This window comes from Pseudophryne corroboree, chromosome 8, assembly GCF_028390025.1.
Source record: "Pseudophryne corroboree isolate aPseCor3 chromosome 8, aPseCor3.hap2, whole genome shotgun sequence".
In the NCBI taxonomy this organism is placed as follows: Eukaryota; Metazoa; Chordata; class Amphibia; order Anura; family Myobatrachidae; genus Pseudophryne; species Pseudophryne corroboree.
In genome coordinates, this window is record NC_086451.1 from 395,840,915 (window position 1) to 395,867,817 (window position 26,903).

The following is a 26,903-nucleotide window of genomic DNA, read 5'->3' on the forward strand; positions in this document are numbered from 1 at the left end:
TTCCTATATATTTGTCTAATACTTGGACGTTATAATGCTGCTGCTTTATCTGGCTCCCCCCCTTCCCCCCTGTCCCCCCCCTTTTTTGTATTTCCCAAATAGGTGGTCCGCTATACAGATGTATCGTATGATAGAATCATGAACTCTTTCCCTGTTTATTGTTTATTTTTTAATATAAGTCAGTAAATATAAGTCAGTAAATAGTGATATTGCCCTCAGTAACGCATTGGGGTTTTGCATTTGACTGGTTGAGTTGCCCGCTGGGTGGGTGATTGCGGGTGGTGTGACCTTTCCTAGTTCGCTCCTGCTTCTTCCGGCAGCCGCAGTGGCGACTCGGTATGTTCCCCTTCCGCGGATGTCCTCCATAGTGGTTGTACACCCCTGTTAGCTAATATAATAGTTACTAAGAATATATATGTTAATGAAGTATGTCATATTGTATAATGCTGTAGCAATTGGCTTTAATAGTATTTATGCCATTTACCGGCTTAGTTGAAACTCTGTAATGGACATTTTATCACTGCTCGTTATATTTTTTTCATTTTTGACCATTTTTTAAGGATTCTTATGGATTTTTAAAAAAGTATATATTTTTCTTTGTAAATTAAGTTTATTCATTAAGTTTTTAAAGAAGAGCAAGTTATAAGATTTCTAGAACCATTTGTTGATGAAAAAGCGTGTATACGTTTGGTAGTAATGTGCTACACCTGAATAGATGATGTAAGCAAATAATGAGTATAATAAGACGTCGCTGGAGACATAGACCACACCCCCTGATGAAGTCATACAGTGACGAAACGCATTGGGCGTGGCCTAAACGAGGACGTGTTCGTTCCATTCATGAACACTGGATCTGTAAGCTGAGACGCTGAACTGAGTGCAATTGTGTGCCAGCATCTTGAGAGACAGACTGCTGCAAGTGATACTGGAGACGGCGTTTGCAGTTCTCACGAGCTGGTGATTTTAAACTTCTGATGTATGTGAGCTTGTTACTTGTAGTAAATTTACTTGATACATTGATTCTGTTATGCACACCAGTGCCTGCAGGAATGTACTGGTGTCTTAACGGAGAGGGATGCAAAACAAATGAACTAACAGACAGACTGGGGAAAATGACATTACGTACACAGAAGGTGATAGGGTAACAAAATAAACACAAAGTGAACAGAGAAGCCCAGAGGCTTAGAAACTGGGTGTCTCCCTAGTATTAGGAATGCTCAGATGGAAAGAAGCAAGATGTTGTGTTTTAATACGTAGAGAACCCGAAATGCTGTTGCTAAGGGCAACAGCAAAACCCTAAAGGGTTACCAACGGATGTGGCAGTAAACTCCTTGATCAGAGATGGAATAATAGACACAAGGAGAGTCTCCACAATCCTAGTCCTCACTTGCAGTGCACTGGTTCAGCTTACTGCCACTAAACTGACACCTGAACACTTTGCACAGTGAGAAAGGATTTTGGCAGGCAAGTCTGAGAATACAGCCGCAAACTTGCTAAGTTCACAGAGTAGCAAAAGAACCCCAGCAAGTTAAACGACTGACTCCAGTCTTACTGCTAGGTCTGGATTGGCAGAGTGTAGTACCAAATCCCAAGGCCTATTTGCAGTAAGCAACAAACAAATACAAAGTTACACAGTACTGGCTAACTTTCAGGAACTGACTAACCAACAAAGATTCAGCAGCATCTGCTTAACCTGAGAAGAGGCCTTATATAGCAGGTGCTGTCCACGCCCCACTCAGACCTCACAGACTGTGAGCACAAAAACCAGCACCGGATCCCCTGCCGTGCACAAAGCCTGTAACCACTGCACAGCAAAAGACCTGAACCGGAGTATCAGCTGCGCTCAGGTTACTCCGCTAGCACTTGTCTCCCGGTTGCCATGACGACGTGGCAGCACAGGGCAGGAGACCCTAACAGTACCCCCCCTCTGACGAGGGGTCAAAGAACCCCTACCACTGGGTTTATCGGGGAACTGCGAGAAGAAAGAGCGTATCAGTCTGGGTGCATGAAGATCACAACTGCGCACCCACGACCGCTCCTCCGGGCCATACCCCTTCCAGTGCACCAAAAATGACAGCCGACCCCGAACCATCTTGGAGTCAAGAATTCTTTCAACAACAAACTCCCTCTGGCCACGTATCAGAAGAGGAGAAGGTCTTCCACTGGAAGAAGGATTACTAATCGCCCGTTTTAAAAGGGAACAATGAAATGTTTTATTGATACCCAAAGAACGGGGCAGATCTAACTGAAATGCCACCGGATTGATAACCCTAGTGATCTTATAAGGGCCGAAGAACCGGGGGGCCTAACTTATGAGATGGCTGTCTCAACTTCAAATTCTTGGTAGACAACCAGACGAAGTCTCCTAATTTGAAGCTGCAGGGTCTTTTCCGCTTATCAAAAACCCTTTTGGTCACTAATGACACAGACACAAGGGCTTTCTTCACTTTCCTCCAAATACCCCTTAGGACCGAAACCACAGAGGAACCCCCAGGCGTGGAGTCCAGGGGGTCAAAAGAATTGGCCTTAGGATGATGCCCATACACACAAAGGAAGGGAGAGATCCCTGTAGCAGAGTGAGCCGCGTTGTTATAGGAAAACTCCGCCATGGACAGATGAGCAACCCAGTCAGTCTGACACTTGGAGACATAACACCTGAGGAACTGCTCCAAGGACTGGTTCACCCTTTCAGTCTGCCCATTAGACTGCGGATGGTAGCCTGACGACAAGCTGACAGAAATCTGGAGATCGGAACAAAATGCCCTCCAGAATTTGGCCTCAAACTGGGATCCGCGGTCAGAGACCACATCAAGTGGCAACCCGTGGAGGCACACAACATGCAGCATAAATAATTCAGACAGGCGTCTAGCCGATGGCAGCCCAACCAGTGGAACGAAGTGTGCCATCTTCAAAAACCTGTCAACGACAACCCAGATGGCTGTCATCCCCAAGGATTTGGGCAAGTCCACCACAAAATCCATTGAAATGTGGGTCCATGGCTTAGATGGAATAGAGAGTGGATGTAATGGGCCAACAGGAACCCCTCTAGGAGTCTTATTTCGGGCACAGATGTCACATGCCCGAACCCACTGATCCACATCCTTAGCCACCGAGGGCCACCACACCACCCTAGATAGCAACTCCCGAGTTCTGGCAATACCCGGGTGACCTGCCGACTTCTTGGCATGGAATTCCAGGAACACTCGCTGTCTTAACCTAGGAGGCACAAACAAAAGACCTACCGGAAGGTCTGGAGGAGCCTGCTCCTGTGCTCTAAGGACTAATGACAAGAGGTCCCGGGTAATGCCCACTTTAATACATGATGGGGACACAATGGGCAATGGCTCCTCGGTGGTCTCCTGGATTGGAGCAAAATTTCGCGAGAGCGCATCAGCCTTGATGTTTTTTGACCCAGGGCGATATGTTATCAAAAAATTAAAGCGAGCAAAAAACAAAGCCCATCGTGCCTGCCTGGCATTGAGACGCTTCGCTGACTCTAAATATGCCAAATTCTTATGGTCGGTGAGAATTGAGACCACAAACTTAGCCCCCTCAAGCCAGTGTCTCCACTCCTCGAGTGCATCCTTAATAGCCAACAATTCCCGGTTACCCACGTCATAATTCATCTCGGTAGGCGAAAATTTACGGGAAAAGTAAGCACAGGGTTGAAGGCGATTATCAGACACTCCCATCTGAGAGAGCACTGCCCCAATACACATCTCAAAGGCATCCACCTCCACCACAAAAGGACGCTCTGGAACTGGGTCTCGCAGCACCTTGGCCGAGACAAATGCCCTTTTTGAGACGGGCAAAAGCCGCTTTGGCCTCACAAGACCAGTGAGCAACATCCGCCCCTTTCTTAGTGAGTTCCACCAAGGGCGCCACTATAGACGAAAATCCAACGATAAATCGTCTATAAAAATTCGCAAAGCCCAAGAAACGCTGAAGCGCCTTCAAACTAGTGGGCTGCACCCAATCCAGGACTGCCTGTACCTTGGAACCCTCCATTTGGAAACCTTCTGGGGAAATAATATATCCTAGAAATGCGATTTGCTGAACTTCAAATTCGCACTTCTCCAGCTTCGCCCCAAGCCGGTGGTCTCTGAGTTTCTGGAGGACTAAGCGTACATGCTTCCGATGTTCCTCCAGGGAATGGGAGAAGATTAGGATGTCATCTAAGTATACAACTGAGAATCTATCCAAATATTCCCTGAGCACATCGTTCATGAAATCCTGGAAGACTGCCGGGGCATTACAGATCCCAAAAGGCATCACCAAATATTCATAATGCCCTGAGTGGGTATTAAAGGCAGTCTTCCATTCATCCGCCTCTCTTATTCGGATTAGATTGTACGCACCGCGTAGGTCAATCTTAGAAAAAATGGTGGCAGTACGAAGCTGGTCAAACAAGACCGAAATGAGAGGCTGTGGGTATGAGTTTTTAATCGTGATACGGTTCAATTCCCTGAAGTCGATGCAGGGTCGCAACAAACCGTCCATTTTACCCACGAAGAAGAACCCCGACCCAACTGGAGACTGTGAAGGTCTGATAAATCCCTTAGCCAAGTTCTCCTGAATGTACTCTGCCATAACCTGAGTCTCAGGACGTGACAGGGAGTACAACCTGCTCTTGGGAAGCTTAGCATTCAGCAACAAATCAATGGCACAGTCATAGGGGCGATGGGGAGGTAGTACCTCTGCAACTTTTTTGGAGAACACGTCTGCAAAATCTGCATAACATCCTGGCAATCCTGGCAAACTTAGCTGCGAAAGCCTGACTGGAAGGCTCAAGCAACTCCTGAAACAATCAGTACCCCAACTAAGAATCTCCCCAGAGACCCAGTCAAATTGAGGATTGTGGACCCTTAACCAGGGTAACCCCAACACCAATGGGGCAAAAGTACAGACAGTCACATAAAAGGACAATTTTTCAGAGTGTGTGGCTCCAATAAACAAAGAAATCTGGCTTGTGCAAGAGGTAATTTTACCCTGGGATAATGGTTCCCCGTTTAACCCACAGATCTCAATTTCTGATGCCAAGGGTACTAAGGGAACAGAGTGTTTCAGGGCGAATTGGCGGTCCATAAAAACCCTGTCGGCCCCACTGTCCACAAAGGCCTCAGTCTTGACAGTTTGACCGAGGATCTTCAAGGTCACCGGAATGATAAAAGTCTTCTTGGGAAATTCTGACTTCTGGCCTGACAGGATATTTCCCATCACCCTCAGGCCCTGAAGTATTCCAGCTTTTCTGGGCATGATACTACCACATGACCTTTATTCCCACAGTGCAAACACAACCCCTGCTGTCTCCTCCGCGTCTTCTCACGCGAGGAGAGGCGGGTAGCCCCAATCTGCATAGGCTCCTCGGAAAATTCCTCAGAGTCTGAGGTTCCCTTGGGAAAGAAGGAAACCTCGGTCTCCCTTTCAAGCCTACGCTCTCTCAGCCATCTATCCACCCGGATGGATAACTGCATGAGCTGATCCAAGCTATCAGGCAAGGGATATTGTACCAGTTCTTCGGTACTGGTGTCTCAGGGCTGAGTCATTCCACTGGGTATCATGGGCCAACTTCCGAAACTCCGTACAGTAAACCTCAACTGGCCTTCGCCCTTGCTTAAGGATCGAAATCTGAGCCTCGGCTGAGGCCGTCTTGTCAGGGTCATCATACAACATTCCCAGTGCCGTAAAAAAGCATCAACAATTTTAAGCGACAGACAGTCAGGCTGCAACCCATATGCCCAGACCTGTGGGTCTCCTTGTAGCAAGGAAATCACTATGCCCACCCACTGAATCTCTGACCCAGAAGACTGAGGCCTAAACTGGAAATATAGCTTGCAGCTCTCCTTGAAACAAAAGAACTGCGAGCGATCTCCAGAAAAATGATCCAGGAGATTTACTTTCGGCTCCTTAACCCCTGAAGGTGCTGCTGCTGCGGGAGCTCCGCCAGCGGCCTGGGAGGTATGCATTTTAATGGACAAATCATTAAATTGTCGAGTCAAGACCTGCACCTGATCGACCACCTGTTGCAAAGTATTTTGAGGGGTATGCTCCATATTTCCACAAAATTTCAACAGGAGTATTTAGCTGCTAAATATGTTATGCACACCAGTGCCTGCAGGAATGTACTGGTGTCTTAACGGAGAGGGATGCAAAACAAATGAACTCACAGACAGACTGGGGAAAATGACATTACGTACACAGAAGGTGATAGGGTAACAAAATAAACACAAAGTGAACAGAGAAGCCCAGAGGCTAAGAAACTGGGTGTCTCCCTAGTATTAGGAATGCTCAGATGGAAAGAAGCGAGATGTTGTGTTTTAATACGTAGAGAACCCGAAATGCTGTTGCTAAGGGCAACAGCAAAACCCTAAAGGGTTACCAACGGGTGTGGCAGTAAACTCCTTGGTCAAAGATGGAATAATAGACACAAGGAGAGTCTCCACAATCCTAGTCCTCACTTGCAGTGCACTGGTTCAGCTTACTGCCACTATACTGACACCTGAACACCTTGCACAGTGAGAAAGGATTTTGGCAGGCAAGTCTGAGAATACAGCCGCAAACTTGCTAAGTTCACTGAGTAGCAAAAGAACCCCAGCAAGTTAAACGACTGACTCCAGTCTTACTGCTAGGTCTGGATTGGCAGAGTGTAGTACCAAATACCAAGGCCTATTTGCAGTAAGCAACAAACAAATACAAAGTTACACAGTACTGGCTAACTTTCAGGAACTGACTAACCAACAAAGATTCAGCAGCATCTGCTTAACCTGAGAAGAGGCTTATATGGCAGGTGCTGTCCACGCCCCACTCAGACCTCACAGACTGTGAGCACAAAAACCAGCACCGGATCCCCTGCCGTGCACAAAGCCTGTAACCACTGCACAGCAAAAGACCCGAACCGGAGTATCAGCTGCGCTCAGGTTACTCCGCTAGCACTTGTCTCCCGGTTGCCATGACGACGTGGCAGCACAGGGCAGGAGACCCTAACAGTACCCCCCCTCTGACGAGGGGTCAAAGAGCCCCTACCACCGGGTTTATCGGGGAACTGCGAGAAGAAAGAGCATATCAGTCTGGGGGCATGTAGATCACAACTGCGCACCCACGACCGCTCCTCCGGGCCATACCCCTTCCAGTGCACCAAAAATGACAGCCGACCCCGAACCATCTTGGAGTCAAGAATCCTTTCAACAACAAACTCCCTCTGGCCACGGATCAGAAGAGGGGAAGGTCTTCCACTGGAAGAAGGATTACTAATCGCCCGTTTTAAAAGGGAACAATGAAATGTTTTATTGATACCCAAAGAACGGGGCAGATCTAACTGAAATGCCACCGGATTGATAACCCTAGTGATCTTATAAGGGCCGAAGAACCGGGGGCCTAACTTATGAGATGGCTGTCTCAACTTCAAATTCTTGGTAGACAACCAGATGAAGTCTCCTAATTTGAAGCTGCAGGGTCTTTTCCGCTTATCAAAAACCCTTTTGGTCACTAATGACACAGACACAAGGGCTTTCTTCACTTTCCTCCAAATACCCCTAAGGACCGAAACCACAGAGGAACCCCCAGGCGTGGAGTCCAGGGGGTCAAAAGAATTGGCCTTAGGATGATGCCCATACACACAAAGGAAGGGAGAGATCCCTGTAGCAGAGTGAGCGCGTTGTTATAGGAAAACTCCGCCATGGACAGATGAGCAACCCAGTCAGTCTGACACTTGGAGACATAACACCTGAGGAACTGCTCCAAGGACTGGTTCACCCTTTCAGTCTGCCCATTAGACTGCGGATGGTAGCCTGACGACAAGCTGACAGAAATCTGGAGATCGGAACAAAATGCCCTCCAGAATTTGGCCTCAAACTGGGATCCGTGGTCAGAGACCACATCAAGTGGCAACCCGTGGAGGCACACAACATGCAGCATAAATAATTCAGACAGGCGTCTGGCCGATGGCAGCCCAACCAGTGGAACGAAGTGCGCCATCTTCAAAAACCTGTCAACGACAACCCAGATGGCTGTCATCCCCAAGGATTTGGGCAAGTCCACCACAAAATCCATTGAAATGTGGGTCCATGGCTTAGATGGAATAGAGAGTGGATGTAATGGGCCAAAAGGAACCCTTCTAGGAGTCTTATTTCGGGCACAGATGTCACATGCCCGAACCCACTGATCCACATCCTTAGCCACCGAGGGCCACCACACCACCCTAGATAGCAACTCCCGAGTTCTGGCAAAACCCGGGTGACCTGCCGACTTCTTGGCATGGAATTCCAGGAACACTCGCTGTCTTAACCTAGGAGGCACAAACAAAAGACCTACCGGAAGGTCTGGAGGAGCCTGCTCCTGTGCTCTAAGGACTAATGACAAGAGGTCCCGGGTAATGCCCATTTTAATACATGATGGGGACACAATGGGCAATGGCTCCTCGGTGGTCTCCTGGATTGGAGCAAAATTTTGCGAGAGCGCATCAGCCTTGATGTTTTTTGACCCAGGGCGATATGTTATCAAAAAATTAAAGCGAGCAGAAAACAAAGCCCATCGTGCCTGCCTGGCATTGAGACGCTTCGCTGACTCTAAATATGCCAAATTCTTATGGTCAGTGAGAATTGAGACCACAAACTTAGCCCCCTCAAGCCAGTGTCTCCACTCCTCGAGTGCATCCTTAATAGCCAACAATTCCCGGTTACCAACGTCATAATTCATCTCGGCAGGAGAAAATTTACGGGAAAAGTAAGCCCAGGGATGAAGGCGATTATCAGACACTCCCATCTGAGAGAGCACTGCCCCAATACCCATCTCAGAGACATCCACCTCCACCACAAAAGGACGCTCTGGATCTGGGTGTCGCAGCACCTTGGCCGAGACAAATGCCCTTTTGAGACGGGCAAAAGCCGCTTTGGCCTCACAAGACCAGTGAGCAACATCCGCCCCTTTCTTAGTGAGTTCCACCAAGGGCGCCACTATAGACGAAAATCCAGCGATAAATCGTCTATAAAAATTCGCAAAGCCCAGGAAACGCTGAAGCGCCTTCAAACTAGTGGGCTGCACCCAATCCAGGACTGCCTGTACCTTGGAACCCTCCATTTGGAAACCTTCTGAGGAAATAATATATCCTAGAAATGCGATTTGCTGAACTTCAAATTCGCACTTCTCCAGCTTCGCCCCAAGCCGGTGGTCTCTGAGTTTCTGGAGGACTAAGCGTACATGCTTCCGATGTTCCTCCAGGGAATGGGAGAAGATTAGGATGTCATCTAAGTATACAACTAAGAATCTATCCAAATATTCCCTGAGCACATCGTTCATGAAATCCTGGAAGACTGCCGGGGCATTACAGAGCCCAAAAGACATCACCAAATATTCATAATGCCCTGAGTGGGTATTAAAGGCAGTCTTCCATTCATCCCCCTCTCTTATTCGGAATAGATTGTACGCACCGCGTAGGTCAATCTTAGAAAAAATGGTGGCAGTACGAAGCTGGTCAAACAAGACCGAAATGAGAGGCAGTGGGTATGAGTTTTTAATCGTGATACGGTTCAATTCCCTGAAGACGATGCAGGGTCGCAACGAACCGTCCTTTTTACCCACGAAGAAGAACCCCGACCCAACTGGAGACTGTGAAGGTCTGATAAATCCCTTAGCCAAGTTCTCCTGAATGTACTCTGCCATAGCCTGAGTCTCAGGACGTGACAGGGAGTACAACCTGCTCTTGGGAAGCTTAGCATTCGGCAACAAATCAATGGCACAGTCATAGGGGCGATGGGGAGGTAGTACCTCTGCAACCTTTTTGGAGAACACGTCTGCAAAATCTGCATAACATCCTGGCAATCCTGGCAAACTTAGCTGCGAAAGCCTGACTGGAAGGCTCAAGCAACTCCTGAAACAATCAGTACCCCAACTAAGAATCTCCCCAGAGACCCAGTCAAATTGAGGATTGTGGGCCCTTAACCAGGGTAACCCCTACACCAATGGGGCAAAAGTGCAGACAGTCACATAAAAGGACAATTTTTCAGAGTGTGTGGCTCCAATAAACAAAGAAATCTGGCTTGTGCAAGAGGTAATTTTACCCTGGGATAATGGTTCCCCGTTTAACCCACAGATCTCAATTTCCGATGCCAAGGGTACTAAGGGAACAGAGTGTTTCAGGGCGAATTGGCGGTCCATAAAAACCCCGTCGGCCCCACTGTCCACAAAGGCCTCAGTCTTGACAGTTTGACCGAGGATCTTCAAGGTCACCGGAATGATAAAAGTCTTCTTGGGAAATTCTGACTTCTGACCTGACAGGATATTTCCCATCACCCTCAGGCCCTGAAGTTTTCCGGCTTTTCTGGGCATGATACTACCACATGACCTTTATTCCCACAGTACAAACACAACCCCTGCTGTCTCCTCCGCGTCTTCTCACGCGAGGAGAGGCGGGTAGCCCCAATCTGCATAGGCTCCTCGGAAAATTCCTCAGAGTCTGAGGTTCCCTTGGGAAAGAAGGAAACCTCTGTCTCCCTTTCAAGCCTACGCTCTCTCAGCCGTCTATCCACCCGGATGGATAACTGCATGAGCTGATCCAAGCTATCAGACAAGGGATATTGTACCAGTTCTTCGGTACTGGTGTCTCAGGGCTGGGTCATTCCACTGGGTATCATGGGCCAACCTCCGAAACTCCGTACAGTAAACCTCAACTGGCCTTCGCCCTTGCTTAAGGATCGAAATCTGAGCCTCGGCTGAGGCCGTCTTGTCAGGGTCATCATACAACATGCCCAGTGCCGTAAAAAAGCATCAACACTTTTTTTTTTTTTAATTTATATTTTTATTGAAGAGAAGTCGAATATGCTGGTACAAGACAAACAGGAGATGATGACTCCAAATGAAATATTCAGAATTACATACACGTTATCCCATGGGGAATAACCAAATGTAGCATCAACAGGGAAGTACATCATCACTACCATATATATATATATCGACAACAATTTTTCTGTGTTTAAACTTAAAAATGAAGAGAAGGATAGAAGGAGAAAAGAAGAGAATAAGAGAGAGAGGGGGAAAGGGGACGGGGGGGTGGGAGAGTGGGGGATCATCATAGTAACATACATACAAGGTAGAACCATGTCAAGGGAGGTAGCACCTCCTAACTGCACTCTTTACCAATTTTACAACTGTGGACAGTATATTACTTCGTTTGCTTATTGAGAACCATATGACGGAGGGTATCACACTCCGGCATTAGAGGGCGTAGTATAGGTGAACCAAGGATCCCATATCCTCCTATATTTCTCTGACCTGTCCCGTAAGGAGGCCGTGATTTTCTCCATCATGGAAATATGCCATATTTTGGCTATCAACATGCTCCTAGGGGGGGGAGTGGTTTTCTTCCAATTTTTAGCTATCACACATCTGGCGGCGTGTAGAATTTGGAGTACCAGACTACTCGCCTGGGTGTCAAAGTTGGGCAGAGGTAGGCCCAGGAGGGCCGACCAAGGGCCCAGTGCTACTTGCGAGTGGAAAATGGAACCAATGAGGGTTTCCACCTGGGCCCAAAACGTGCATATTTTGGGGCAGGACCACCAGATGTGCTTAAAGTCTCCAGTCTGGCCACATCCGCGCCAACACAATGGGGATGACCCGGGAAAAATCTTATGCAGTGTTGCTGGGACCCGATACCATCTAGTATAGACTTTATAGGAATTTTCCTTCACTAAGGAGGAAATTGAGGACTGGGCTACATTTTGCCTGATGATTTCCCATGAGTCCTCTGCAGGGGGTGGGCCAAGGTCCTGTTCCCATTTACGCTCATGGGGAAGTATGTTCGCTGCCTTCAGAGAACGTAGTAAGCCATAAAGTATGGAGATAATACCCTGTCGCATAGGAGAATAAATACACAAACGTTCCAAGGGGGTAAGTTGACGCATGACTTGGGATTTTGAGAGGGAGCTTAGGAAAGAACGAATTTGTAAATACTCATAAAATACAGGTTGGGGGATATCATATTTGTCCCGTAGGGACTGAAGGGAACGCCAGGAGGAACCCTCTATAAAGTCAAACACCAGTCCCGGGCGCGGGCTCAGGTGGAACCATGGGTGGGACCGTAAGGTGGAACCAGGGGGGAATTCCTGACTGTCCCAAATGGAAGTGATGGGCGAGGGGAAAGTGGATAAACCATAATGCCGAATGCAGAAACACCACAGGGAGCAGGTAAATTTAGTGGGAGGGGGACATGTTTGCATTGTCCGGATTGATTTGGTCGGCGTTAGTAGGGAAACCAAAGTGGAGACCCCGGCCGCTAGACGCTCAATTCGAATCCAGGGTAGATGGGGCGCTGGGGAAAACCAGGCGACAGCCTGGCTCAGGTGAGTTGCATGATAATATTTACGAATGTCCGGCAAACCTCTGCCTCCATCTAGTGGGTCACGTACCAAAGTAGAGGTCCTAATTCTAGGAGGCTTGCCTGACCATATAAATTTTAGGAAGAGTCTCTGCATTCGGCCTAAGGCCTCAGCGGGAATGCGTACGGGAATTGTTTGAATCAGGTATAAGAGCCTGGGTAGGATGTTCATCTTTACTGAGACTATCCGTCCGAACCAGGCTATAATCTGCTTGTCCCATGCCCGAAGGTCCGACTCTATACACTTAAATAAGGCTGGAAAGTTCTCAGAGTATAGGGAGTCGTAGGAGTTTGTGATGAACACGCCTAGGTATTTAATTTTTTTGGAGCGCCAAGCAAAATTAAAGTTAGCAGCTAGGAGAGATCTGGTATCCTCATTGAGATGCAAAGGGAGGGCCTCCGATTTAGAATAGTTAATATGATATCCCGAATAATGCGAATATAATGATAGGGTTTTAAATAGGTTGGGGATAGAAATATTAGGTGAAGACAGAGTTAACAGAACATCGTCTGCAAATAATGACAGTTTGAACTCCTCGTCGCCTACAGTGATGCCCTTAATATCAGGATTAGCCCTAACCATGCACGCCAAGGGTTCGATGGTCATGGCAAAAATTAACGGAGACAGGGGGCACCCCTGGCGTGTACCGTTATTGATTTGGAAGAGGGGATGTCTTTACCATTAACCCGGACCCTGGCAGAAGGGTTGGAGTAGAGTGCCTGTATACCCTGAAGTAGGTTTCCTCCCAGGCCGAACCTACGCAAGGTAGCGAACATGAAAGGCCAAAGTATTTTATCAAAAGCCTTCTCCGCATCAAGCGAGAGAAGGACAGAGGGCAATTTAGCTTTATTGACCAGATGGACCAAGTCAATGGTTCTGCGGGTATTGTCCCTAGCTTGTCGGCCTGGGATGAAGCCCACCTGGTCCGCGTGGATCAGACGCGGGAGAACTGAATTTAGTCTCAGGGCAAGAATTTTGGCAAAGATTTTAATGTCGTTATTTAGTAGAGAGATGGGGCGGTAGCTAGCACAGGAGTCGGGATCCTTCCCAGGTTTATGAATTAAAACTATGCGTGCCTCTAGTGCCCGGGGTGATAGAGGGTTACCTCTGAGGAAGCCATTGAAGAGCCTACAGAGATGGGGCAGTAGAATCCCTTTAAATTTCTTGTAATACATAATTGACATCCCGTCAGGGCCAGGGGCTTTACCAGATTTCTGAGTTTTAAGTGCATTATCTAACTCTTCCACAGTTATCTCTGAGCCTAATTGAGAGACTGTCGACCTGCTCAGTGAAGGTAGGTCACACTTATCTAAAAGGGATTTGATCCCCTCATTGAATCTCGATGAGGACGACGAAGGGACTGCCTCCGTGTTATACAATAGCTTATAAAATTCCTCGAATTCACCCAGAATACGGTCGGGGTCGTGTGTTAGTGTTCCCTGTTTGGTGCGAATAGATAAGATATTTTTTGAGGAGATCTGAGCCCTCAACTTCCTGGCCAAAATTTTATCTGCTTTATCCCCTTTTTCGTAATAAATCTGGTTGAGGCGTCTAAGGCATTGTTCAGTCTTATGAGACAACAGCATATTAAGTTCACCCCTAACTTTAAGTAGTTTGTCTAAATCGGCAGGGTTTAGAGAAGACTTATGAACCTCCTCCAGAAGGTGGAGTTGGTCAGAGAGCTCTAAGATCTTTTGGGAGCGCTGTTTGGTGAGCCTGGCCGCGATCTGAATGAAATGGCCTCTAAGGACCGCTTTATGCGCCTCCCACAGGGTCATGTCCGATATACCAGGGGTTTGGTTATCATTAAAATAATCATTCAATGCCTGAGTAATTTGTTGCGGCACATCGGTCTGTTGGAGGAGGGCATCGTTAAGGGACCAAGAGGGGGGGGAAAGAGTGCGAGCCAGCCCAGACAGAGATAAGGATATCGGGGCATGGTCAGACCACGTAATTGGATGAATACAGCATTTCTGGATTCGAGAAGTGAGGTCTCTTCCTACCATAATCATATCAATTCTAGTGTATAGATTATGCACTGGGGAAAAGAATGTGTAATCTTTAACTAGGGGGTCGACAACCCTCCAGGAATCGAAGAGTAAGTGATTTTTAAGTAGGGACTGCAGGGCTCGGGAGTTGCAGGTATGTGTATGGGCCTGGGATGTTGGCAGGGAGCTGGAGCGATCAAGACTATGATGGAGTATAGTGTTGAAATCTCCTGCCATTAAAATGTCACCTTTCCTACACTGAGCAATTTTAGAATCTAAGGAGGCGAAAAACGAGGCTTGATTGACATTGGGGGCGTAGATATTGACCAAGGTGATGGGGACATTATTAAGCTTGCCTACTATAATGAGGAACCTTCCGCGCTTGTCCCTAACAATTTTTTCTGATTCTAAGTGTAGATGAGCGGGGATCAATATGGCGACCCCTCTTTTCTTCTGGGAGTGATCACAGGCGTGTATGGCGATGGGATGGCGTTTAGAACGTAATTCAGGGTGGGAAGTACCTTTAAAATGTGTCTCCTGGAGGAATACCAGATCTCCCCCCACCTGTTTCAAAAAGAGAAATAATTTGATCCTCTTTAGGGGACTATTGAGACCCTTCACATTATAGGATATTATGTTAACAGACATGATTGCACAGGTGGAAGCAAAACTCTAATGGCCCAAAGGGCCCATAAATGATCTCCCTGGGGGACGGGGGAGAGAAGAGGAGTGGGGGGTAGAGAGAGAAGAGGAAAAAAGGAGGATAGAAACATAAAGAACAGTGCAAAATGAAAAGAAATGAACATGTATAACGTACCGAGCCAATGACCCATTGTACGTATCGTACGGGTCTGGATGTTTGAGCTCCCGTATGGGGTATTAAGGGAGAGGAGTTCTCCCCTATGCTCAAAACTGACTATACTAGCTCGGTGGGGGGTATGGCTTTGAGTATCAAGGGGCCCACCGACCAAACATATGGGGGAAGGCGAGCTGGGGGGGCATAACAACAATTAACCGTAATGAACCATTTTTGACTCTTATGAACAAAGAGAACATATGTTCAGATATATGAACACTGTAGCAAAAATTAACCCGTAAACCTCTAAGCTAGTATACAAAACAGTAGATAATGACATATAGTAACCCGGCAGTGCAGCTGTGAAGAAATGTTCACGATGGGTCATGTCTCACAGAGGTTTTTGCCGGGACTGTCAACCAAAGGCGTCGAGGCGCCCGTTGCGGGAGGGGTGAGACTGGAGTACGTTGAAGAACTGGAGCTTCCCGTGTGGAGTCAGGTTTATCAGATTCCGGGGGGGAAAGGTTAAGTCTCAAAAGAAGCCGGTGAGCCTCCTCCCTTGAACGTGCCAACAGTCTCTTCCCGTCGAGTTGCACAATGAGGGCAAAAGGGTAACCCCATCTGTAACGAATTTGGTTTTCCCTGAGGATTTGGGTGTAGTCCCGCAGGTCGAAGCGCCTCTTAAGAGTGGTAGGGGATAAGTCCTGAAACACCATTAGCTTGTGGGTGTCAAATATACACAAGTCTCTATTCCGGGCCGCTGTTAGAATTTTTTCCTTGGTTTTGAAGTAATGACATCGTAGAACTACGTCTCTTGGAGGGGACGAAGTCGAGGGTTTTTGGCGCAAGGCCCGGTGAGCCCTGTCCAGGAGGAACTGTTCCCGCGGGACGTCCGGAAGGAGGTGTTGGAAAAATCTAAGGAGGAAATCTTCCAATTGTGCTGGTTCCACCGACTCCGGAATGTGTTTAATACGCAGGTTATTACGTCGTGCGCGATTATCTGCGTCTTCCTGTTGGTCTTGGAGCAAGTAAATATCCTCCTGCATAACGTAGACTGAGTGTTCCAGTTCCTGCTGGAAAGCAATGACTTCGTCAATTTTCTGTTCAGAGTCATTAGTGCGGGCCCCAAGATCAGATATCTCCGCCTTGAGCCCTGAGATGGCTTTATGGATCTCCGAGTGAAAAGCTTGTTTCAGCGACTTCATCTCCGCCAGGATAGAGGAAATGCAATCTTTCATGGAGGGGTCTGGGGCAGATGAATCTTCCTCAGATTCTGAAACCGGGGCGGGCGGTGGGACGGCCGGTATTTTAGTGGAACTAGGCTTCATCTTAGAAATAAAGGAGGAAATTTCCGCAGAAGACGTATTTTTCTTGGCCTTGGACTTAGGCATGATGTATTACAGTCCCGGAATTAAGAGAGGTCATAGGGCATATCAGAGTAATAGCATAAATAGCTAGTGATCCATCACGAGGCAGGAATTGAGAATTCACAAGAACAAGACCCCCATGGTCGCGCCCATAGGCAGTCAGCAGCACATTTCTCTGCTAGGTAATAACATAGGAGACTGGAATATATATAGCAGGTGTAGTTGCAGGCAGAGACCAGGAGATGGCGCTCACTGGCTTGTGATATTGTAATACAGAGAAGTCCAGCACAGAAGGGGAATATCAAAAACCTTCAGCAAGTTATATGAAAGTTTAATACTGGGGGGGTGTTGGAGCCTATATATAGAGCCCTTATGTGGCAGGAAGATGGCACTCTGTTTAGCCCAGTTGCACCTTAAGGCAGGGGGGGGGGAGAGGACAGACGTCAGCAACCGTGATGGTCGTCGAGTGGGGCTCCCCAGCGACCAGGTAAGATCCGCAAGCCGGGTGCCACCTAGCAGGCCAGGCAAGGAGAGGGCAGAGGGTCTCAAGAGCCCCCACGCTTAATTGTAGCTGGAGATGCCCCTTATGAGAGTTAGAAGGCTGCAGGGCTAGGACTGAGGGCCAGCCTCAGAGAGAAGTTGGTGCAGGTGCGGTGTTGCTGCGGTGCTGTGTCTCCCTCCGGCGTCCAGCACGGAGAAACTAACAGTGTCCGCCCGCTGGCGTGAAGTACATGCAGCGGTAGGGGGGAGAGTGTGTTGGGGGATCAGCTCACCTCTGGATGTAGTGGAGGCCGCCGGGTCCCGAGTCCGCCGCTCCGTTTCAGGGACAGAGGTCTAAAATGGCCGCCGTCTCCGGAGCTCCTGATCCCCGGCGTCCGCACCCCGGCCAGTTCCCCGTTCCTCCGCCACCTCCCCCGTCCTGTCAGTATGGGGAGACGTAAGTCAGCTCCCAGGGGGTCTGCGTCAGGTCACTTGAGGGTACTTTAGGGATGGGGCTGAGGCTCCGTACGGCCCGCCGCTGGAGACTCCAAAATTTAGGCCCCGGCTTCTGAGTGGTGGGGAGGCCGCAACCCGCAGGAGCCGGGAGACCGGCTCCCCGATTCCGCAGCACTACCCCACCACCGGAGAATGTTCCCTCCGTCAGGGGGAACAAGTTTGGAGGGGTTTTCTCAGGCAGGGAGTGATTTTTAAAGGCAAAACTCCTTGATCTCTGAGGAGCTCTCAGAATGTGCTGCCTTTCAGTTCAGCCTCCAGGCCACGCCCCCAAGCATCAACACTTTTAAGCGACAGACAGTCAGGCTGCAACCCATATGCCCAGACCTGTGGGTCTCCTTGTAGCAAGGAAATCACTATGCCCACCCACTGGAAATATAGCTTGCAGCTCTCCTTGAAACAAAAGAACTGCGAGCGATCTCCAGAAAAACGATCCGGGAGATTTACTTTCGGCTCCTTAACCCCTGAAGGTGCTGCTGCTGCGGGAGCTCCGTCAGCGGCCTGGGAGGTATGCATTTTAATGGACAAATCATTAAATTGTCGAGTCAAGACCTGCACCTGATCGACCACCTGTTGCAAAGTATTTTGAGGGGTATGCTCCATATTCCCACAAAATTTCAACAGGAGTATTTGGCTACTAAATATGTTATGCACACCAGTGCCTGCAGGAATGTACTGGTGTCTGAACGGAGAGGGATGCAAAACAAATGAACTCACAGACAGACTGGGGAATATGACATTACGTACACAGAAGGTGATAGGGTAACAAAATAAACACAAAGTGAACAGAGAAGCCCAGAGGCTAAGAAACTGGGTGTCTCCCTAGTATTAGGAGTGCTCAGATGGAAAGAAGCGAGATGTTTTGTTTTAATACATAGAGAACCAGAAATGCTGTTGCTAAGGGCAACAGCAAAACCCTAAAGGGTTACCAATGGGTGTGGCAGTAAACTCCTTGGTCAGAGATGGAATAATAGACACAAGGAGAGTCTCCACAATCCTAGTCCTCACTTGCAGTGCACTGGTTCAGCTTACTGCCACTAAACTGACACCTGAACACCTTGCACAGTGAGAAAGGATTTTGGCAGGCAAGTCTGAGAATACAGCCGCAAACCTGCTAAGTTCACAGAGTAGCAAAAGAACCCCAGCAAGTTAAATGACTGACTCCAGTCTTACTGCTAGGTCTGGATTGGCAGAGTGTAGTACCAAATCCCAAGGCCTATTTGCAGTAAGCAACAAACAAATACAAAGTCACACAGTACTGCAGGCATGTCCAAACTGCGGCCCTCCAGCTGTTGAGAAACTACACATCCCAGCATGCCCTGACACAGCTTTAGCATTCTCTGACAGCAAAACTGTGTCAGGGCATGCTGGGATATGTAGTTTCACAACAGCTGGAGGGCCGCAGTTTGGACATGCATGCAGTACTGGCTAACTTTCAGGAACTGACTAACCAACAAAGATTCAGCAACATCTGCTTAACCTGAGAAGAGGGTTTATATAGCAGGTGCTGTCCACGCCCCACTCAGACCTCACAGACTGTGAGCACAAAAACCAGCACCGGATCCCCTGCCGTGCACAAAGCCTGTAACCACTGCACAGCAAAAGACCCGAACCGGAGTATCAGCTGCGCTCAGGTTACTCCGCTAGCACTTGTCTCCCGGTTGCCATGACGACGTGGCAGCACAGGGCAGGAGACCCTAACAGATTCACTGAGTGCGCCTTCATTCCTTTTCAGATAGATAGATATATATATATATATATATATATAGACGAAGAGAAATGGGAGCACTCACCAGTCTTCATTATAGCAGTAATTTATTTGAATATCATGTCAGACAGAGCATCGACGTTTCGGTCCTCACTTGGACCAAGTGAGGACCGAAACGTCGATGCTCTGTCTGACATGATATTCAAATAAATTACTGCTATAATGAAGACTGGTGAGTGCTCCCATTTCTCTTCGTCTATGCAATTTACTGGTGATTCTGTATAAGATTCCCAGTTTTTGGAAGGCACCCCAGCAAGAAATTTGAAAACGTGAGTGTGGACCATACGTTTGATATATATATATATATATATATATATATATATATATATATAAAATATTTTTACCATCAATACATTACTGACTAAAGAATTTAATCATTAGGTGTGTGCCTCTTGTTTTTGGTGTGTGCATCATTTGTTTGCAAACAATACGCTTTAGAAGTTGCATTCAACCCTTTACTGGACCGTCCGTAAACTGTCGTTACTTGATGTGAAGAATCCTGCTGTTAAAAAATGCACAGGAAGTTTTTCAGAAAGACAGATCATTTCAGGTATACTATTCTGAAATTACCCGCCTCCATTTTACAGTATGTGTTGCTCTGCGCTCCCCCCCTCCCCTGTGTTAGGCATGTGCAGAAAGAGTTAGATTTGGGTGGGGTGTGTTCAAACTGAAATCTAAATTGCAGTGTAAAGATAAAGCAGACAGTATTTACCTTGCGCAGAAACAAAACAACCCACCCAAATCTAACTCTCGCTGCACATGTTATGTCTCTCCTGCCCCCCACCCAGGGCCAGACTAGGACTAAAAATAGGCCCTGGCATTTTTGAAGCACACAGGCCCACCTCTGTGACTCCTCCCCTTACTATTCCTGACTCCTCCCACTTATTCGTCTATGTTCTCACAAATATAATTAATATTCTAACAACATACAGGCGTACATCATTCTCTATTAAAATATACTCAAGCAGTGGTTGAAGTGGAAATGTTTAAGTGGGGGTATGGAAATGTGAGGTTTGTAATTAAGCGCGCGCCGAAGGCGCGCACGCTCTGGAAAAGGGGGTGTGGCCACTTAAAGGGGCGTGTTCACTCAAAAGGGGTCGTGGTCTTTAGTGTAGTTTACCACACCATACACCCCTTATACGCATTATGCACCACAATAGTAGGACCCCTTATACTATCTAGTACTGCTGCCCCTTTCACATTATACCACACAGTATGAGCCAAAATTCACATTACAGCACCCGGTATGAGCCGAAATTTACACTATATGCCCCCGATAGTGCAGTGCCAGGTATACAAATGCCCCCACAGTGCCAGGTATACAAATGCCCCCACAGTGCCAGGTATACAGATGCCCCCACAGTGCCCGGTATACAAATTCCCCCACAGTGCCAGGTAAACAATTGCCCCCACAGTGCCAGGTATACAAATGCCCCCACAGTGCCAGGTATACAGATGCTCCCACAGTGCCAGGTATACAAATGCCCCGACAGTGCCAGGTAAACAATTGCCCCCACAATGCCAGGTAAACAATTGCCCCCACAGTGCCAGGTATACAAATGCCCCCACAGTGTCAGGTATACAAATGCCCCCACAGTGCCAGGTATATTAATGCACCCACAGTTCCAGGTATACAAATGCCCCCACAGTGCCAGGTATACAAATGCTCCCACAGTGCCAGATCCACAAATGCCCCCACAGTGCCAGGTATACAAATGCCCCCACAGTGCAAGGTATACAAATGCCCCCACAGTGCCAGGTATACAGATGCCCCCACAGTGCCAGGTATACAAATGCCCCCACAGTGCCAGATCCACAAATGCCCCCACAGTGCCAGGTATACAAATGCCCCCACAGTGCAAGGTATACAAATGCCCCCACAGTGCCAGGTAAACAATTGCCCCCACAGTGCCAGGTATACAAATGCCCCACAGTGCCAGCCAATTGCCCCCACAGTGCAAGTAAACAATTGCCCCCACAGCAGCCAGTGCTGCAGCTACTTACCGCTGCTGCGCTGCTGCTGCTGCTGCTGCTGCTGCTCCTCCTCCTCCTGGCTGTGAGGGACGGGGGTGAGAGCGCCGGGCGCCCGCCAGCGCGGCCGTGTCTGGCGCGGCAGCGTATAGCGTTCAAAGCAGCCGCCGGTTCGTGAGCCAATCAGAGCTCGCGGACCGGCGGCTTCTGATTGGCTGCCGGTCCGCGAGCTCACGAACCGGCGGCTGCTTTGAAGTCCGCTATACGCGCCGTGCCAGACACAGCCGTGCTGGCGGGCGCCCGGCGCTCTCACCCCCGTCCCTCACAGCTCTCCAATCCTGACAGCTGAGACGCGCTGCCGCCGGACTGAGCGGCAGCGCGTCTCAGTGACCGCTGGACCGGCCCACGTGGCCATCGGCCCTTCTGGCATTTGCCAGAAGTGCCAGATGGCCAGTCCGGCCCTGCCCCCACCCCTGCAGTGCACATGGTTTTGCCCTTTAGAGAACAATTTTGCTGCTGTGATCAGGTTGAATTAGGCCCAATATTCTGTGCGATTGGCATTTTCCATATTTCCTGTTCATTTAATGTCCATCTCCATACTTACAGAACACAAGAAATTGCACATACAGACACAAATTGCAGTGTCTGAACATTCAAAACTGGTACAGACTCACATCTGTAATTGGTGCATTTATTCCTTTCATAAATATAACAGAATATTTCAAAATGTGAGTGTTTATATGTAAAGAATTATACTGAAAGTTTTTATCAGACAATTTATTCAACATAGTTGTGGCTGATTTCCTTGTAGTGCTACACACTGTACATTAAGTTTTGATGGCAGCTTATTTTCCCATATTTAAATGCACTGAATCATCATACATATTCCGTTTTCAGAATTATGAATATATGTGTTGGGTTTTCAAGGGTTACTTTTATTTTATGCTTATAGACTGGAGCTATTCAAGTAAGGAGCTGTATGTAGCTTTATAGTTAATATTTTGCTGTCTACCTACTGGTGTTTTCAGGGAGATCATATAGGATACGATATTGTTGATATGGTCTATCAGAATCATATAGTAAAATCAGGCGCTGTACAGGATAGATGGAATTTACTTACCTTTCCCTTTAAAATATAATTCTATAGATGGCAGTAGACCTCTCATCCCAAAGATTTCTCCTTGATCCACCAGAGCTTCCTTAACAGCATCATATCCACAGAGAACAACCACCCGCCGTGGTCCTAGGTATAGAGTGTATACGTCTCCATATCTCTCTCTCATCTACACAGGGGAGGCAATTATATAACAGTGCATGTTATACAGTGAGGCATAACTTGCTTTATTTATAAGTTATCATGTATTATAAAGACTTAAAATAATGGGGGTAATTTCAAGTTGATCGCAGCAGGATATTTTTTAGCAGTTGGGCAAAACCATGTGCACTGCAGGAGGGGCAGATATAACATTTGCAGAGAGAGTTATATTTGGGTGGGTTATTTTGTTTCTGTGCAGGGTAAATACTGGCTGCTTTATTTTTACACTGCAATTTAGATTGCAGATTGAACTCACCACACCCAAATCTATCTCTCTCTGCACATGTTATATCTGCCACCCCCTGCAGTGCACATGGTTTTGCCCAACTGCTAAAAAATTTCCTGCTGCGATGAACTTGGAATTACCCCCAATATCCTAAGAGCACTTATTACATTGGACATTATTATTTCTAGTTATTTATATAGCGCACACATATTCCGCAGCGCTTTTACAGAGAGTATTTGGCCATTCACATCAGTCCCTGCCCAGAGGAGCTTACAATCTATATTACATGCCACACGCATACACATTCATGCTATGGTTGATTTGTCGGGAGTCAATTAACCTACCAGTATATTTTTGGATTGTGGGAGGAAACCGGAGAACCCGTAGGAAACCCACGCAAGCACAGGGAGAATATACAAACTCCACACAGTTAGGGCCATGGTGGGAATCAAACTCATGACCTCAGTGCTGTGAGGCAGTAATGCTAACCATTACACCGTCTAAGCTGCTACATTACAAACCCTGAGTCTCTCCCACGCTCTCCTGTGCAGATCTCCATCTACTGTATAAAACAGCTCCTGTCCTCCCTCTACACCAGGGATGGGGAACCTTCGGCACTCCAGCAGATGTTGAACTACACAACCCAGCATGCCCTGCAGCAGTTTTAGCATGGCCGAATAGCAAAACTGTAGCAAGGCATGCTGGTATGTGTAGTTCAACAACAGCTGGAGGGCCGAAGGTTCCCCATCCCTGCTCTACAGTGTACAATACATTCCTGAAACCTCACCCACACCGTGCCATGGCCAGGGGGTATCCAGTTTATAGAGCTACACTAAAAAGGTCTACAGTCAGTATGTCGACCACTAATGGTCGACATGCATTAGGTTGACAGGGTCAAAAGATGGATATTGTCAAAAGGCAGACATGTAAAAGGTAGACAATTCAAAAGGTCAACAGGTTCAAAAGGTCGACATGGCAATAGTCGACATCCATATGATTGACACAAGGGTTTTTTCCTCAACCATTTCATACTATACCATTCACGTCGACTATGATTGGGAATAGTTACCTTCCCCTAAGCATGGCAAGTGAAGCAAGCCGTTTGAGAGAACGCGGAAAACCGTTGGGGCTTTTTTTTTGTGGCAGAAAAGTACAATACAGAGTCCTCATTCTGTACAGAGTCTGTCCTCCCCTTACACATTCTATACAATACAGAGTCTGTTCTCCCCTTCCACATGCTGTACAATACAGAGCCTGTTGTCCCCTTTCACATGCTGTACAATACAGAGTCTGTTCTCCCCTTCCACATGCTGTACAATACATAGTCTGTCCTCCCCTTCACATGCTGTACAATACAGAGTCTGTTCTCCCCTTCCACATGCTGTACAATACATAGTCTGTCCTCCCCTTCACATGCGGTACAATACAGAGTCTGTTCTCCCCTTCCACATGCTGTACAATACAGAGTCTGTTCTCCCCTTCCACATGCTGTACAAAACAGAGTCTGTTCTCCCCTTCCACATGCTGTACAATACATAGTCTGTTCTTCCCTTCCACAAGCTGTACAAAACAGAGTCTGTCCTCCCCTTCCACATGCTGTACAATACAGAGTCTGTTCTCCCCTTCCACATGCTGTACAATACAGAGGGGTAGATGTATTAACCTGGAGAAGGCATAAGAAAGTGATAAACCAGTGATAAAGCAGCGTTAAGTGCAAGGTGATAATGCACCAGCCAATCAGCTCCTAACTGTTAATTTACATATGGGAGCTGATTGGCTGGTGTGTTTATCACCTTGCATTTATCACTGGTTCATCATTTCCTTATGCCTTCTCCAGGTTAATACATCTGCCCCAGAGTCTGTTCTCCCCTTCCACATGCTGTACAATACAGAGTCTGTCCTCCCCTTCACATGCTATACAATACAGAGTATGTTCTCCCCATCCACATGCTGTACAATACAGAGTCTGTCCTCCCCTTTCACATTCTGTACAATACATAGTCTGTTCTTCCCTTCCACAAGCTGTACAAAACAGAGTCTGTTCTCCCCTTCCACATGCTGTACAATACAGAGTCTGTCCTCCCCTTCACATGCTATACAATACAGAGTCTGTCCTCCCCTTCCATATGCTGTACAAAACAGAGTCTGTCCTCCCCTTCACATGCTGTACAATACAGAGTCTGTTCTCCCCTTCCACATGCTGTACAATACAAAGTCTGTCCTCCCTTTTCACATTCTGTACAATACAGAGTCTGTTCTCCCCTTCACATGCTGTACAATACAGAGTCTGTCCTCCCCTTCCACATGCTGTACAATACAAAGTCTGTCCTCCCTTTTCACATTCTGTACAATACAGAGTCTGTCCTCCCCTTCCACATGCTGTACAATACAGAGTCTGTCCTCCCCTTCCACATGCTGTACAATACAGAGTCTGTCCTCCCCCTTCCACATTCTGTACAATGCAGAGTATTTCCTCCTCTTCCTCATGATGTGCAATACAGGGCCAACCATCTCCTTTCCACATGCTGTTCAATACAGGGTCTGTCCTCTCCCTTCCACATTCTACACAGTCTATCCTCCACATCCACATTCTGTACAATACAGAATATGCCCTCCCCAATACATATGCGGTACAATACAGGGCCTGCCCTCCCCCTTCCACATGCTGTACAATACAGAGTCTGCCCTCCCCAATACACAAGCGGTACAATACAGGGCCTACCCTACCCCTTCCACATGCTGTACAATACAGGGCCTGCCCTACACTTCCACATGCTGTATAATACAGAGTCTGTCCTCCCCTTCACATGCTGTACTATACAGAGTCTGTTCTCCCCTTCCACATGCTGTACAAAACAGAGTCTGTCCTCCCCTTCACATGCTGTACAATACAGAGTCTGTCCTCCCCTTCACATGCTGTACAATACAGAGTCTGTCCTCCCCAATACACATGCTGTACAATACAGGGCCTGCCCTGTCCACGTAATGCACAATATAGGGCAGTGGAGTAACTAGAAATTTTGCTCCCCCAAGCCAAAAAAGGTTCCAGTGCCCCCCCCCCCGAGCGCTCCCCCGTTGCCATTTAAAAAGTAAAGAATTACACAGCTGTGGGGCCTGTAGTTATGCCAGTGGTTTAGGGCTTAACTTGCTGTACAATACAGGTTTTTGGACCCCTCTCACACACTGTATAAAGCAAGGCACAAAAACTTAAATGTAACATTATAGCTTGGAACCACAACATACGGTTTACCAAAAATAAGTTGACTTAATAACAAAAAAAAATGTCTCTTCTACTAACCTCTATCAAAGACTCCATCATTTTCCCTAACTTCATCTGGTGGAGATTGCCGATTATAGGCAATGGGGTTGGTCCAGGAGGCAGGTTCTGTCTTTTATTCGTGTGACTCCAGTGGTAAAGACAAAGGATACAGGTGATCAGAAATAGCAGGACCAGAGTCAGGGTCTCCATGCTGAGCTAATGCCGAGGTACTGCGATTTCTTCTCTGCAATGTGTTTGGAGTGTTCGCTATGAGCTCTTCACTAGATATAAATTCTCCTGGCAGAAATTTATAGGCAAAGTGTAAATACGATCATGAAAATTCCTGACAAGGATAATGAAACGATAACGAAATTCCTGGCAAGGAAACTTGTTTTAACTTTGTCATAGTAAAGATAGGATAAATTCCGATGATGTTTACATGTTTTTCTTTTATAGTATCACTGCATAGTTTTGTCAATTCCACTCAAACATGAACAAAGAAGAACATGCAAAGTTTTTGATTGAAGCACCTTTTTTAGGTGATGAGTTATGTTCCCCAAGTTTCAATGCAAGCATTAGAGTCTGCACCTTACCTGTTTTCCTTTCACAAAATCTTCAGCCCTTGTTTTAGGAAGGACATCAAGAATACCATGGAAAGAAATACAGAGTTTGCAGGATCCCAGATCTGATGTCAGGCAGCTTTTTATAGTTCTACCTTTCTTGACCTGCTCTAAACTTTGGAAGCCAAGTTCATTGAACACTGCCAATTGGACTAATTATTAATTGTACAGGCTAACAGCAGTCATGGAGAGATAGAGCAAAAGAACTATAAAAATAAATGATCATTTATGG

General features: G+C 47.3%; 1 pseudogene; it reads right to left on the minus strand.

Moving 5' to 3' along the window:
* Window positions 1-26,494, minus strand: part of LOC134949266 (cytochrome P450 2A13-like) — an 84,004-nt pseudogene extending 57,510 nt beyond the window's left edge.
* Window positions 26,495-26,903: the final 409 nt, after the last annotated feature.